Source organism: Canis aureus, chromosome X (genome assembly GCF_053574225.1).
Source record: "Canis aureus isolate CA01 chromosome X, VMU_Caureus_v.1.0, whole genome shotgun sequence".
Lineage (NCBI taxonomy): Eukaryota > Metazoa > Chordata > Mammalia > Carnivora > Canidae > Canis > Canis aureus.
Genome location: NC_135649.1, coordinates 51,804,062 through 51,819,509, shown reverse-complemented (window position 1 = coordinate 51,819,509; position 15,448 = coordinate 51,804,062).

Genomic DNA, 15,448 nt, shown 5'->3' with positions numbered 1-15,448 from the left:
TCTTCCTGTTCCAGGTTTGGTACTTTGTGGCTTTCCAATAATGCTTCAATTTCTTCTAGATTGCCTAATTTATTGGCATATAGCTGTTCATATTATGTTTTTAAAATCGTTTGTATTTCCTTGGTGTTGGTAGTGATCTCTCCTTTCTCATTAATGATTTTATTAATTTGAGTCTTCTCTCTCTTATTTTTAATAAGGATGGCTAATGGTTTATTCATCTTATTAATTCTTTCAAAGAACCAACTCCTGGTTCTGTTGATCTGTTCCACATATCTTCTGGTCTCGATTTCATTGAGTTCTGCTCAAATCTTTATTAACTCTCTTCTTCTGCTGGGTGTAGGATCTACCTGCTGTTTTTTCTCTAGCTCCTTTTTGTGTAAGGTTAGCTTTTGTATTTGAGTTCTTTCCACTTTTTGAATGGATGCTTGTATTGCGATGTATTTCCCCCTTAGGACTGCTTTTGCTGCAACCCAAAGATTTGGAACGGTTGTATCTTCATTCTCATTAGTTTCCATGAATCTTTTTATTTCTTCTTTAATTTCCTGGTTGACCCTTTCATCTTTTAGCAGGATGGTCCTTAACCTCCACGTGTTTGAAGTCCTTCCACACTTCTTGTTGTGATTTAGTTCTAATTTCAAGGCATTATGGTCTGAGTATTCGCAGGGGATGATCCCAATCTTTTGCTATCAGTTCAGACCCGATTTGTGACCCAATATGTGGTCTATTCTGGAGAAAGTTCCATGTGCACTTGAGAAGAATGTGTATTCGGTTGAGATTGGATGTAAAGTTCTGTAGATATCTGTGAAATCTATCTGGTCCAGTGTATCATTTAAAGCTCTCGTTTCTTTGGAGATGTTGTATTTAGAAGACCTATCGAGGGTAGATAGAGCTAGATTGACGTCACCAAGTATAAGTGTATTATTATCTAAGTATTTCTTCACTTTGGTTATTAATTGGTTTAAATATTTGTCAGCTCCCACATTCGGGGCATATATATTGAGGGTTGTTAATCCTCTTGTTGGATAGATCCTTTAAGTATGAGATAGTGTCCCTCTTTATCTCTCACTACAGTCTTCGGGGTAAATTTTAGTTTATCTGATATAAGGATGGCTACCCCTGCTTTCTTTTGAGGACCATTTGAATTGTAAATTGTTCTCCAAACTTTTATTTTCAGGTTGTAGGTGTCCTTCTGTCTCACATGAGTCTCTTGTAGACAGCAAATAGATGGGTCCTGCTTTTTTATCCAGTCTGAAACCCTGCACCTTTTGATGGGGTCATTAAGCGCGTTCATGTTCAGGGTTACTATTGACAGATATGAGTTTAGTGTCATCATGATATCTATTCAGTCCTTGTTTTTGTGGATTGTTCCACTGAACTTCTTCTTAAAGGGGAATTTTAAGAGTCTCCCTTAAAATTTCTTGCAGAGCTGGTTTGGAGGTCACATATTCTTTCAGTTCCTCCTGTCTTGGAAGCTCTTTATCTCTCCTTCCATTTTGAATGAGAGCCTTGCTGGATAAAGTATTCTTGGTTGCATGTTCTTCTCATTTAGGACCCTGAATATATCCTGCCAGCCCTTTCTGGTCTGCCAGGTCTCTGTGGAGAGGTCTGCTGTTACCCTCATACTCCTCCCCATAAAAGTCAGGGATTTCTTGTCTCTTGCTGCTTTAAGGATCTTCTCTTTATCTTTCGAATTTGCAAGCTTCACTATTAAATGTCGAGGTGTTGAATGGTTTTTATTGATTTTAGGGGGGGATCCTTCTATTTCCTGGATCTGAATGCCTGTTTCCCTTCCCAGATTAGGAAAGTTTTCAGCTAGGATTTGTTCAAATACATATTCTGGCCTTCTGGCCCTTTCAGCGCCCTCAGGAACCCCAATTAAACGTTTGTTTTTCTTCCTCAGGCTGTCGTTTATTTCCCTTAATCTGTCTCCATGCTGTGTTCATTGTTTGACACTTTTTTCCTCAGTTTCCCTCTTTGCTATCAACTTGTCTTCTATGTCACTCACTTGTTCTTCCACCTCATTAACTCTCATCGTTAGGACTTCTAGTTTGGATTGCATCTCATTCAATTGATTTTTAATTTCTGCCTGATTGGATCTAAATTCTGCAGTCATGGAGTCTCTTGAGTCCTTTATGCTTTTTTCTAGAGCACCAGTAGCTGTATAATAGTGCTTCTGAATTGGCTTTCTGACATTGAATTGTAATCCAGATTTCGTAACTCTGTGGGAGACAGGACTGTTTCTGATTCTTTTTTTTGAGGTGAGGTTTTCCTTCTAGTCATTTTTCTCAGTGAAGAGTGGCCAAAAACAAGTTGTATTGTGAAAAGGAGAAAAAGAGAGGAGAGAAAGAAGGAAAGAAAAGAGAAAAAGTAAAATGGAAGAAGAAAAAAAAAGATGGAAAAGAGCAAGAGAAAGATAGGAAAAAAAGGGTGGGGGAAGCAAACAGAAATCAAAAAGAAAAAAAACACGGGGGGAGTATCTTCTGATTCTGTATACTTTAAGTTCCTTGACTTCTCCTGAAACTTGTCCGTCTAGCTGGTCTTCTGGGGGAAGGGCCTGTTGTGCTGATTTCCAGTTGTTAGCACTTGAGGGAGCTGCTCAGCCCCCTGCCTGGTGCAGGGCTCAGTGGGAGGTGTTTTCCCCGTGAGGCCCCAGGAAGAACAACTACAGTGGCAGCGGCCAGCTCTGGAGCCTTGGATTCAGCTCCGGTAGTAACTAAGGAGCTCTCTGTCTGCAGGGGCCTGGATGCTCCCGGGTGGGGCCGCTGATCTGCTCAGTTCAGGGCAGGAGCCTCCTTGCGGTCCTGGGCCCTCCTGTCCCCTGCTGTCCCGGGGGGAGGTCGGATCCTGGCTGTGTCCCCCCACGCCCTGGGCTCTGGGGCCTGTGCTGTTGGATTCGTGCTCCCTGCCAGAAGCCCCCTCCCTCTCTGTGGTGCCGCCACCAGAGCCCCTCTGAGCTGCTCCCGGGGTAAGCCGTGTGGGCGCTGCAGCCCTTTAGGGAGCTCGGCCCGGGGTGTGGCGCACTCTCCCCTGGACGCAGGTGTCTGTTAGTGTCCCAGGGAGCCTGAGGGCATCCCCGCCCTCCTGGGGTCCTGCTGTAACTCCCTGCGGGCGCCTTTCCACCCGGGAAGTTTGGTGCAGCACCTGCTTCTCTGGGACGGAGCTTTCCTGTCCTGGGGACACTCGCCCCTGCCTTAGCCTGGCTCCTGGTGGGCCCCTCCCCCTTGGATGCCTTCTGTTTCTTTACTTCTTTTTTCCCCGTCTTCCTACCTTGATAGAAGCTTGAACTCTTCTCACTGTAGTATTCCAGCTGTTCTCTCATTAAATCTCAGGCCGAATTCATAGATTTTGAGGATGATTTGAAGGTTATCTAGGTAATTTGGTGGGGACAGGTGATTTGGGGACCCTACTCTTCCGCCATCTTGCCCCTCCCTTGTTTCTTCTTTAAACATATGATAGAGGGATCCCTGGCTGGCGCAGCGGTTTAGCGCCTGCCTTTGGCCCAGGGCGCTGATCCTGGAGACCTGGGATCGAATCCCACGTCGGGCTCCCGGTGTGTGGAGCCTGCTTCTCCCTCTGCCTGTGTCTCTGCCTCTCTCTCTTTCTCACTGTGTGTCTATCATAAATAAATAAAAATTTAAAAAAAAGTAATAAAAAAAATAAACATATGATAGAATTCTCCAGGGAAGCCATCTGGCCGTGGACTTTTGTGTCTTGGGAGGTTTTGGATGATTGGTTCAATTTCATCCCTGGTTATTGGCCAGTTCGGTTTTCTATTTCTTCCTCTTCCAGTTTTGGTAGTTTGTGGTTTTCCAGAAATGTGTCCATTTCTTTTAGATTTCCTAATTTATTGAAGTATAGCTGCTCATAATATGTTTTTAAAATCATTTGTATTTCATTGGTATTGGTTGTGATCTCTCCTTTTTCATTCGTGATTTTATTAGAGTCTTTTTTGTTTTTAATAAGGCTGGCTTATGGTTTATCTATCTTATTTTTTTTTTCAAAGAACCAACTCCTGGTTTTTTCTTTTTAATTTATTTTTTATTGGTGTTCAATTTACTAACATACAGAATAACCCCCAGTGCCCATCACCCATTCACTCCCACCCCCCGCCCTCCTCCCCTTCTACCACCCCTGGTTCGTTTCCCAGAGTTAGCAGTCTTTACGTTCTGTCTCCCTTTCTGATATTTCCCACACATTTCTTCTCCCTTCCCTTATATTCCCTGGTTTTGTTCATCTGTTCCACAGTTCTTCTGGCCTCTATTTCATTAAGTTCTGCTCAAATCTTTGTTTACTCTCTTCTGCTGGGTGTAGGTTTTAGTTGCTGTTCTTTCTTCAGTTCGTTTAGGTGCAAAGTTAGCTGGTGTATTTGAGTTTTGTCTAATTTTTTGAGCGATGCTTGTATTGGGATGTATTTACCCCTCAGGACTGCTTTTGCTATATCCCAAAGATTTTGAACGGTTGTATCTTCATTCTCATTAGTTTCCATGAATCTTTTTTTTTTAAGATTTATTTATTTATTTATGAAAGACAGAGAGAGAGAGAGAGAGACAGAGGAGGCAGAGACACAGGAGGAGGGAGAAATAGGCCCCATGCCAGGAGCCCCACGCGGGACTCGATCCTGTGACTCCAAGGTCGCGCCCTGGGCCAAAGGCAGGTGCCAAACCGCTGAGCCACCCAGGGATCCCCTCCATGAATCTTTTTAATTCTTCTCTAATTTCCTGGTTGACTCGTCTTTTAGCAGGATGGTCCTTAACCTCCACGTGTTTGAAATCCTTCCAAATTTCTTCTTGTGATTTAGTTCTAATTTCAAAGAATTATGGTCTGAAAATATTCAGGGGACGATCCAAATCTTTTGGTATTGGTTAAGACCTGATTTGTGACCCAGTATGTGGTCTACTCTGGAGAAAGTTCCATGTGCACTTGAGAAGAATGTGTATTCAGTTGTGTTTGGATGTAAAGTGCTGTAAACATCTGTGAAATCCATCTGGTCCAGTGTATCATTTAAAGCTCTTGTTTCTTTGGAGATGTTGTGCTTAGAACATGTCTCATTTGCAGAAAGCCCTGTGTTGAAGTCTCCCAGTATTAGTGTATTATTATCTAAGTATGTCTTTACTTTTGTTATTAATTGATTGACATACTTGCAGCTCCAACATTCGGGGCATAAATATTCATGATTTTTAGGCCCTCTTCTTGGATCGATCCTTTAAGTATGATATAATGTCCCTCTTCATCTCTTACTACAGTTTTTGGGATAAACTTTAATTTATCTGATATAAAGATTGCTATCCCTGCTTTCTTTGAGGACCATTTGAATGGTAAATGTTTCTCCACCCTTTCATTTTCAGGCTGGAGGTGTCCTTATGTCTCAAATGAGTCTCTTGTGGACAGCAAATGGATGGGTTTTGCTTTTTTATCCAGTCTGAAACCCTGAATCTTTTGTGGGATCATTAAGCCCATTCACTTTCAGAGTTACTATTGAAAGATATGAATTTAGTGTCATCATAATATATCCAGTCCCTGTTTTTGTGGATTATTTCTTTGGGCTTCCTCTTTCTTTTACAGAGTCCCCCTTAATAGTTCTTGCAGAGTTGGTTTGGTGGTCACATATTTTTTCAGATTCTGCCCATCTTGGAAGCTCTTTATCTCTCCTTCTATTCTGAATGAGAGCCTTGATGGATAAAGTATTCTTGGCTTCACTTTCTTCTCATTTAGGACCCTGAATATATCCTGCCAGCCCTTTCTGGCATGCCAGATCTCTGTGGAGAGGTCTGCTGTTAATCTCATATTTCTCTCCATATAAGTTAGGGATCTCTTATGTCTTTCTGCTTGAAGGATTTTCTCTTTAACTTTGGAATTGGCAAGTTTCAATATTAAATGTCAAGGTATTGAATGGTTTTTATTGATTCTATCTCCTGGATCTGAATTCCTGTTTCCCTCCTCAAGTTAGGGAAGTTCTCAGCTATGATTTGTTCAAATTCTCTTTCTTGTCTTCTGTCCCTTTCGGCCCCCTCTGGAACCAAAATTAAACACAGACTTTTCCTTTTGAGGCTGTCATTTATTTCCCTTAACTTTTCCTCATGGTCTTTTAATTGTTTTTTTTTTCTTTTTTCCTCCGCTTCCTTCCTTGCAATCAACTTGTCTTCTATGTCACTCACTCTTTCTTCTACCTCATTAAACCTCATTGTTAGGATTGCATCTCATTTAATTGATTTGTAATTTCAGCCTGATTAGATCTAAATTCTGCAGTCATTAAGTCTGTTGAATCCTTCATGCTTTTTTCCAAAGACACCTGTAGCTATATAATTGTGCTTCTGAATTAGCTTTATGACCTTGAATTGTAATCGAAATTCTAGAACTCTGTGGCAGAGAGTACTGTTTCTGATTCTTTCTTTTGTGGTGAGTTCTTTTTTCTAGTCATTTTGCTCAGTGTAGAGTGGCTAAAAACGATTTGTAGTGGAAAAAGGAAGGAAAAACAAAACAAAACAAAAACCAAGGAGGGGTATCCTCTGATTCTATATACTGTAAATCCCTCGACTTCCCCTAGAGCTTTCCAGTGAGTGCTGCTTGGTCAAGAACTTGCTTTTCCCCTGTCCTTCCAGCTTGTCTTCTGGGGGAGGGTCCTGCTGTGCTGATTCTCAGATGTGTGCACCTGGGGGAGCTCTCCTGCCACCTGCCAGGTGCAGGGCTCAGTGGAAGCTGTTTATCCTGTGAGACTCCTGTTCCCTGGCAGCCCTGCTCCATCTCAAGGACAGGGTGACACCAGGAGGAATAACCACACTGGTGGTGGCCAGCTCTCCAGCCCTGGAGTCAGCTCCCTCAGTAACTACCACAGTCTCCCAGTCCACACTGGCCCGGATGCTCCAGGGGCGGGGGTGCTGGTCTGCACAGCTTGGGCACCAGGGGAGTCTGCAGAGAGTGTGAGGAGAGTCCTCGCTGTCCTGGGCCCTCCCTTCCTCCGCCTGTCCCCGGGGAGCTCAGGATCTTGCGCTGTGTCCTCTGCTCCCTGAGATCCGGGGCCTGTCCTGTTGGAATTGCGTTCCTGGGGCCATGGTTCCCAAAGGCAGCCGGCCGCAGCCCCTTCTGCCCTCAGCCTCTACCTGAGCTGCTCCCGAGGCCCCTCTGGGTGAGCTCCAGCCCTTTACAGAGATCTGCCCACAGTCTATGTTGTGCTGTCCTCTGGGGCACACTTCCTCTCTTAGTGACTCCGGGAACCTGGAGGCTCCCTAGTCCTTCCTGCATTTCTGTCCGAGTTCCTTACTAAGCGCCTTTCCATCCAGGAAGAATCCAGTGCAGATTTTTAAAGTTCCTATATTTCTGGGACTGGGCTTTCCTGTCCTGGAGGCTTTTCGCCGCTGGCCCTTAGCCCAGCTCTTCGCTGGGGCCCCTTTCCCCACTCATTTTTTTTCCATCTTTCTTCCTAGTTAGAAGTGAAAACTCTTCTCTCTGTAGCGTTCCAGCTGTTCTCTCTTTAAATCTCAGGTCGAATTCGTAGGTTTTCATGATGATTTGAAAGTGATCTAGGTAAGTTGGTGGGGACAGGTGACTTGGGGACCCTACTCCTCCGCCATCTTGCCCCGCTCCTAGAATCCAGAGATCCTAAGATAAATCATAGACCCAGCCACATGAAGTGTATATAATCTATTTACTATCTCAAAGTGCTTAAGTTATAATGTTGATTTAAGAGATAATGATTAAACTGGGGATGGATCTTTGTCTCAATGGAATCTGTCCAGATTTTCAGAAAAGGGAAACAACACAAGAGCGTGCTTTCCAGATTTGTTTGTTTTTTATATTTCTCTTGTTTTACCTTATATACTAGACAATAACCCCTTATATGTAATTATTGAGTATCTACTCAGCAATATACTTGAAATACTATGTTTGTCTCACAATGCAACCTATCCGTTTTGTGGAATTCTAGTCTTAATCCTTTATCCTACTTTCTAACATGAAATAATACCCTTAAGTATAAGAGTTAAAACAAAACTTTGGTTTTAATTGCTGTGCCGATTCAACTTATTCTTCTTATGCAAAAAGAAAAGCAGTACACTTATTGTATATGAAAGTCTTTTAACTTAAGAAAAGAATGTTTTGATTATAGTAATTCAGTTTTTCATTAGTAGTATTCAATCTTGCTACTACTGCATCTCATTGTAATATTCAGAAACTAATTAATTATTACCTTAATTATTACCTTTCACATGTCTAGAATACATGTCACAGTCATTTAAGTGTCTTAACAATCCCTCATTCTGCGGTTTCCTATCTCTATTTCTCTATTACTTATCACTGATGCCTAGGTGACTCAGATGGAAGAGTCAGTTTAGACTTAGTTTTGTTTAACTGCATATGACAGTGATTGTAGAAGGTAAATAAATACCACATGATGAATTTGAATAATATAAAGACAATAATACACATGAAAAGAACACTCAGACCTGTGAAATAATTTAGGTATAATAAGAAGTTTAGGATTTATCTAAACTACTGGTTTAATATTAGTAGTTAAAATTGTAATTAAATTATTCACTCCTTTTTTTGTCCTTTGCTTCTCTTTCTAGTCACACACACACACACACACACACACACACACACACACACATGCATTCCCCAGATCTTTTTGAGGAGGCAATCTTGAAGACTAAACTATTCCAAAGGGTCTCCTCTTACCTAGGCAGTCTTTCCCTACTGAAATTTTCAGCTCAAATTTCCCAAATGGTTTTCAAGCACACATTTAGTATCAGTGCTTTGGTAAGAAACAGTAAACTAGTCTGTTTTTAAAAAATCTTCCTGCCTCAGAGCAAATTAGCATTAATAAATGCAAGAAATATAGATATTTGTTAAGTTCACTTCTTAGTGAACTTAGTCACAAAAGAGCAAAAGCAACTAGTGAACCAGAGTATATATGATATATCCCTTGGGAACTTTCAGAAAAAAATTTGAACATGATGCAATTTACAAAGAGTCTGTAAAAAATCTATAGAGAATGTGTGAGTTCACAAGTAATAGAAAATATGTATATTAAAACAATGAAATATAAATCTTCTTTAGCAAATTAGCAATTATTTGAAATACTAAAAATGCTCAGTACTAGCAAAGTTGTGTGGAAACAGAATTCCTTATGTATTGTTAGTGGAGGGATTTGGTAAAATACTTTGGGAAATAAGTTTGAAAATAAATATTAGAATTCTTAAAAATGATATTACTATGATTCAGTAAGTTCACGTCTAGGGCACAATGCTTTAGAAATCATCCTAAGCACAATACATTTTATGCATGAAGATGATTATCAGAGTGTAGTTTATAATAGTGAAAAATTGGTAGCAACCAATAGAGGAAATTTTTTGTAAACTATAATGCTGTCTACCAAATGAAATATTGTACAGCCATTGGAAATAATGTTTTTGAAGTCTTAGAAACAAGTGCATAATATAGTATTAAATAGGAAAATAATACAAATGCATACCTACTGTACAACTATAGCTATGTTAAAAAATAACAATATGTGTTTAGAGAGAAAAGGGAGATTGAAAAGAAATACATCAAAATTAGAATGAAGTGATAAATTTATAAGAAGCTTCTTTGCTTTAAATACACAATTTGTTGGGGATCCCTGGGTGGCTCAGCAGTTTAGCACCTGCCTTTGGCCCAGGGCGTGGTCCTGGAGTCCCAGGATCGAGTCCCACATCAGGTTCCCTGCGTGGGGCCTGTTTCTTCCTCTGCCTGTGTCTCTGCCTCTCTCTCTCTCTCTCTCTCTCTCTCTCTCTCTCTGTATCTCTTGTGAACAAATAAAATCTTTAAAATATATGCAATTTGTCACATCTATTATTTTCATAATTTGAGACAAGTTTTAAACTACATAAGTATTTTAAATTGAATATAATTTTAAATTAAGTATAATTTATTAAAATTCTTATACAGGGATAACAGTTAGAATTTTGACATTATTTCTAGTGCTAGTAATGGAAACCATGTAAATGCAAGATTGAGTTGGTCCATCTTAACATACAGCTCTTTAGACATCATTTTATAATTACTTCATTATGGGCACTGTCTAATATCATTCTACTCAATTTATGATTTATTATCTGTGGTCTTCTGGCTCAACATTTCTAATGATTCAATCTGCAACCAAGAATTTTTTTTAAAAAATTAAGTTCTTTTCTATAGTAAGTGCATTTATTGTCTGCATGGAAGTAAAATTATCAGCTAGTTTTTGTCTGAGTCAAATCAGTTTTCAATTGAGAGGGACCATATCTATTAGCCTGGCACATGAACCAATGCTGAAACCTGGAAAAATAAACTAGTTTGGGTCTCCCTAGGAAGAGATAGTTCACTTTCTATTAAGCCCAGAGTAAATGTGGTGCTTCCAAATTCTCCAGGACTTTGGAAAAAGAATTAAACTGGTTCATTGTTGTTGTATGGATGAGGGATACCACTAGGTTGGTCTAGAGCATGGTTTGTGCTGGAATTATGGGAGTCTATCAGATAAATCATCAGTTGAATGACTACAGAAAAGATGATGCTACCCTACTCCTTTGCCCCACCCCCACACACAAGGTTTATATCTCTTTTACCTACAAACCAAGAATTTTGTTTTGTTTCAGATCATACTGTAGGTCATAAGAGTCTTTTTAAAAGATTATTTTCTTTCTTGGGTTGTTCCTTTTCTTTGAAGAAGAAACTCTTGACAGGATTTGCTACCAATGTGTGGTGCATAGAAAAACAATGAGGGACATATAGTACTTCTCACTGGTCAACTGATTCTAAGGCCTTGTGCTTTGCACAATTGGCATGATTTACACTGAATATGCTTAATTAGTAACTCTATCAGCTATTCCAAAGGCCAGAGCAGTGTCAACTCTGTTTTTTGGTGCATAGTTGGGCTTTGCTCAACAAAAGCAATTTCAGAGCCTACAGGAAAGCTGATCTGTTAGTTACAGTGGAGTTTCAGCCAGGACAGTTATATCTAATTGCTGCAGGATATATTTCATTGAGTGATCTAAGTGTTGCTTCTGTCTATCCTGCTTTCAATATCTCCCCTTCAGCTCAATACAAGTATTTTTTTCTATGTCCAGTTGCTATTTGCTGTAAACAATTAACTGACTTACTTACTTATTTATTTATTTATTTATTTATTTATTTATTTATTTATTTTAAAGATTTTATTTATTTATTCATGAGAGAGACACACAGAGAGAGGCAGAGACACAGGCAGAGGGAGAAGAAGGCTCCATGCAGGGAACCCCACGTGGGACTCGATCCGGGGTCCCCAGGATCACACCCTAGGCTGAAGGTGGCACTAAACCGCTGAGCCACCTGGGCTGCCCTAACTGACACATTTAAATCGAACTGTACCTAGTAAACATAGCTTAAGTAATAGAATGCTTATGATCCAAGACTTAAGTGTTTGCATATGTAGTGTTTATTATAGCTCATAGGACACACTGAAGGAATTTACTGTCCAGATTTCACAATTCAATAAGAAGTAGGAGCTGAAGCCTATTTAAGAGACCTTAAGTTTGGTTCATGAGGGCCTCCTTAATTTATTTCTTTTTGTACTTTAATGATCAATGTTGAGCAATACAATTACAATTACTTAGTTAGAGGTTTAATTTCCTTATAACTAACTAATATACACTTGCCTAAATCAGTGAAATAGACTTCTATATGCTATAATTGACTTATATAGAAGCAATAAATTTATTGATTAATCCTCTAATATCGCTTTATCCAGAAATTTATTAATCAGCATAGAGCTATAGTATATCCTGAAGTTTTTCTACCATTAATTTAAAATGTTTATTTGCCTACAAGATTATTCAGACATATCTTAAATAATTAAAAAGTAGCTTTGACATATACCTACCAATCTCCCCAGTCTTCTAAAGAATTTTCACTCAGAAAATAAGATAATATTCTTACTCTGAATTATTATTTTTCCCAGTGGTTTTCCAATTATCTGTATTCAAATATCTTTACTGTTTTTTTAGATACACTAAAAGGCACAGCCTTTTCTTGTACTAAGTCCATTTGTGGCACAATAAAAACCACCATATCAATCAAACATGATTTAATTTTTTTAAAGAAATATAACATCATATTTGAAAACCTTTTAAAAAACAGTTTCTTCTGTTCTCTTGGTACTCTCACATGGGTTGTTCACCCTGCATAGTGACATAGTGAAACTTAATTTGATAAGCATTTAATATCCCTTGTAGCATGGATGTGAGATTTCAGTCTGTAAGGAATTGAGTTAAAGTGATAAGGGATTAAAATGCAATTCTCTTGTGATAAAATGGAAAAGAAACATATATTATATGGTTTCCATCTTTTTTTGTTGATATCATTAGGAATAGATGATAGTGAATTAAATATATGTATCTGGCACATATATGTAACTAATCCACAAAATTAAAGTATGTAGATTTTAACCATCTACTTTTATATAAAACACAGAAGACAAGAAAACTTAATTTTTGAATCAATTTATGTTTCAGATTCTTTTTTTTTACTATTTTAAATGACTTTAATGTAATACATGATGGTTACTAGAAGCTAGTGGGTGGGTAAATAGGGAGATGTTGGTTAAGGGGTACAAACTTTCAATTATAAGATTAAGTTCTGAGACTCTAATGTACAACATGGCGCTTATATAAGCTAATAATACTGTATTGTACACCTGAAACTTGCTTAAAGAGAGCTTAAATGTTCTTACATTATTATGTGATGGGATGGAGATACTAGCTAACACTATGGTGGTAATCATTTTACAATTTATAAGTTTAATTTTGCTATTAATTTTTAAACCTAAAAACAAATGTAATACCTGAAATACATATTGGATATCTGGCACAGAATTTGTATAGAAGAGAAGCACCTGACTGTATTACTCTCCAGACCCATTAAAATTGTAAGGGATAACAGAGGCAAAGAAATTGCTCAAATCTGTTACCTTAGTCAGTTGAATGACTTTTTCAAAGAGTAGAGATAAGTGTGCAGATACGAAAAAAATATGGATTGGGATACAAAAAAAAAGTGTTTTGTGAATATTTTTTGAACAATCTATAAATCAAGGCCATTTGACTTCCACATATACTCGTTGATTCAGAAGGTATGCTAACCTTCATTTTACACAGATTGTTAGTTTAATAATAATTGTACAAAATTGTATACCTTAATGATTTAATTAATTCACACACACACACACACACACATGCACACACATGCACAGAGTGGCCAGAGTAAAACCAAACATTTTTATGTTCTAATATGTCTCTATTTACTCTATCATGACTCACCAATATTATCTAAGGACAGCCAATTTAAAAGCAACTTATTAAGTAAGAAGAACCTAACAGAGAAGCCAGAAAACAACCACAAACCTTCATACAATTTCACATATGAGAAACTTCTTCTATTCTTTTCTTTATACGGATGTCAATCTCAGTCTGGGGTTTAGGAGTAATTAGATACTGTTTTTACAACATCCTGGGGGAAAAGTATTTTTGTCCATAACTTGTATTCATAAGATCACAAAAGTCTCAGGGCCTTTGTAAGATGCACTGTCTGATCATTTCTATTTTTTTTGCTGTTTTTTTGTTGTTAGACCACTTAATGATTTCAGGGCAATAACCTATAAAATCATAAACTAAATTATGTTGACATATCACCATTACTGATAGTTTTGTTTGAAGTACACTGGCGATTTTTTTTTTGAATGAAGAAAACAGTCCTCTAATTCCTCCTCTGATGTCACCCAGTGATATAATCTATTAGATAATCTTGTCTCTGGAACACCATCAGACTCTGTATATCACAAAATATTATTATAGACTGAAACTGACAAAAACTCATGTAAAACCAACTTAACCAGGATTCATGAAGTAACCAGGTATTTTTAAGCTTATAGAAAATGTCAAACCTAATAACTTTTGACATTTTCCAAGAGTTGTGTTCACAGATGTATATTTATTTTAAATGTATGTGTGTGTGTGTGCATCCCCATTAGCAGGTCTATGTAAAAATAAACCAGATGAAATTACAAATTATTGGGAAATCTTAGGTAGAAGTTGTATGTTCATTTGCTTTTGTGCTTTTTGATGTATAAATATCCATGTAAATTCAATTCTGGATCAGTCAAAGTAAACATCAACTGGGCCATATCCAGCCCTTACTAGTGTTGAGCCTTCTAATCAAGCTTTCTTCTCCCTAATGATCCACATTGTGAGTGTTGTTTGTCTCTATGCCCTATATATATTTATTAAATTGAGAAAAACAAAAAAAAAATACAAAGAGTTTTCTGCAAAGACAATATTCATTTGGAGATGTAAGTGGGGCAAGCACCAAGAACCAATATTAGAATATAGTCTTTAGATGTATAAATCTTAATTTCAGGATAGTTGCAATTAAGAGCCTGTCATATTCCTGTCACTTTGCAGCAGTATATGCTGTCTGCATAATGATTAGTGGTTTTTTTTCATGATTGCATTAATTCATTCCATAGACATGTTATTGCATACTTACTACTGTGTACCTTTTATCTATTAGGCACTGTTTTGAAGTATGAGACTATAAGAGGAAAACGGCCAGACATGGCCTTTGCTCTTAAGAACACAATATAAAGTAAAGCCTAAGAGGCTACATACACTCTGGAGTCTAATTTAAATTTTATCTCTACTACTCATTGGTTGTGTAGACTTCAGATAAATATTTAACATTTTGTACCTCAGTTTGTTTCTGTAAAATGGATTGTTAAGAATTATCATTATGAGGAATAAATAAAATAAAATATGTAAAGTGCTTATAATAATGCCTTGCCTTTGGTATAAATTCAATAAGCAACTGTAGTTATTATTTTTGTAGTGGAGGGAACTCATAATTAAGGATAAAGATGGGAAAATAACACAATGTGATATGTGCTAAACTAGAAAGTCAAAGGTGCCATGAAAGCCACAGATGCTCACATAACCTTAATTTGGTGTGCCATGGAAGGCTTCCCAGAGGAAGTGATATTTAAATTGAGACATTTGAAGGATTAAAACATTAGCTAGGTAAGGAGGCTTTGGGAATTAGAGGGACATTGTCGCTTCCACAAAAGGAAAACATCAGAAAACAAGAAGAACATATTCAGGAATTGAATGCTTTGAAAATGTGAATTTTTGTTGCTGTCATCACAACTGAACCATATTTGTTCCATATGATAGCATGCCTAGGCATTTCTTGGTCCTTACACATAACAGAAGTCAAAGGAATCTTAAAAAAAATTATTTATTAATGAGAGAGAGAGAGAGAGCACAGCAGAGAGAGGAGCAGTCTCCATGCAGGGAGCCCAACGTGGGACTCGATCCCAGGTCCGCAGGATCAGGCCCTGGGCTGAAGGCAGCGTTAAACTGCTGAGCCACCTGGGCTGCCCAGTCAAAGGAATCTTAAACTAAAAGACTATCTC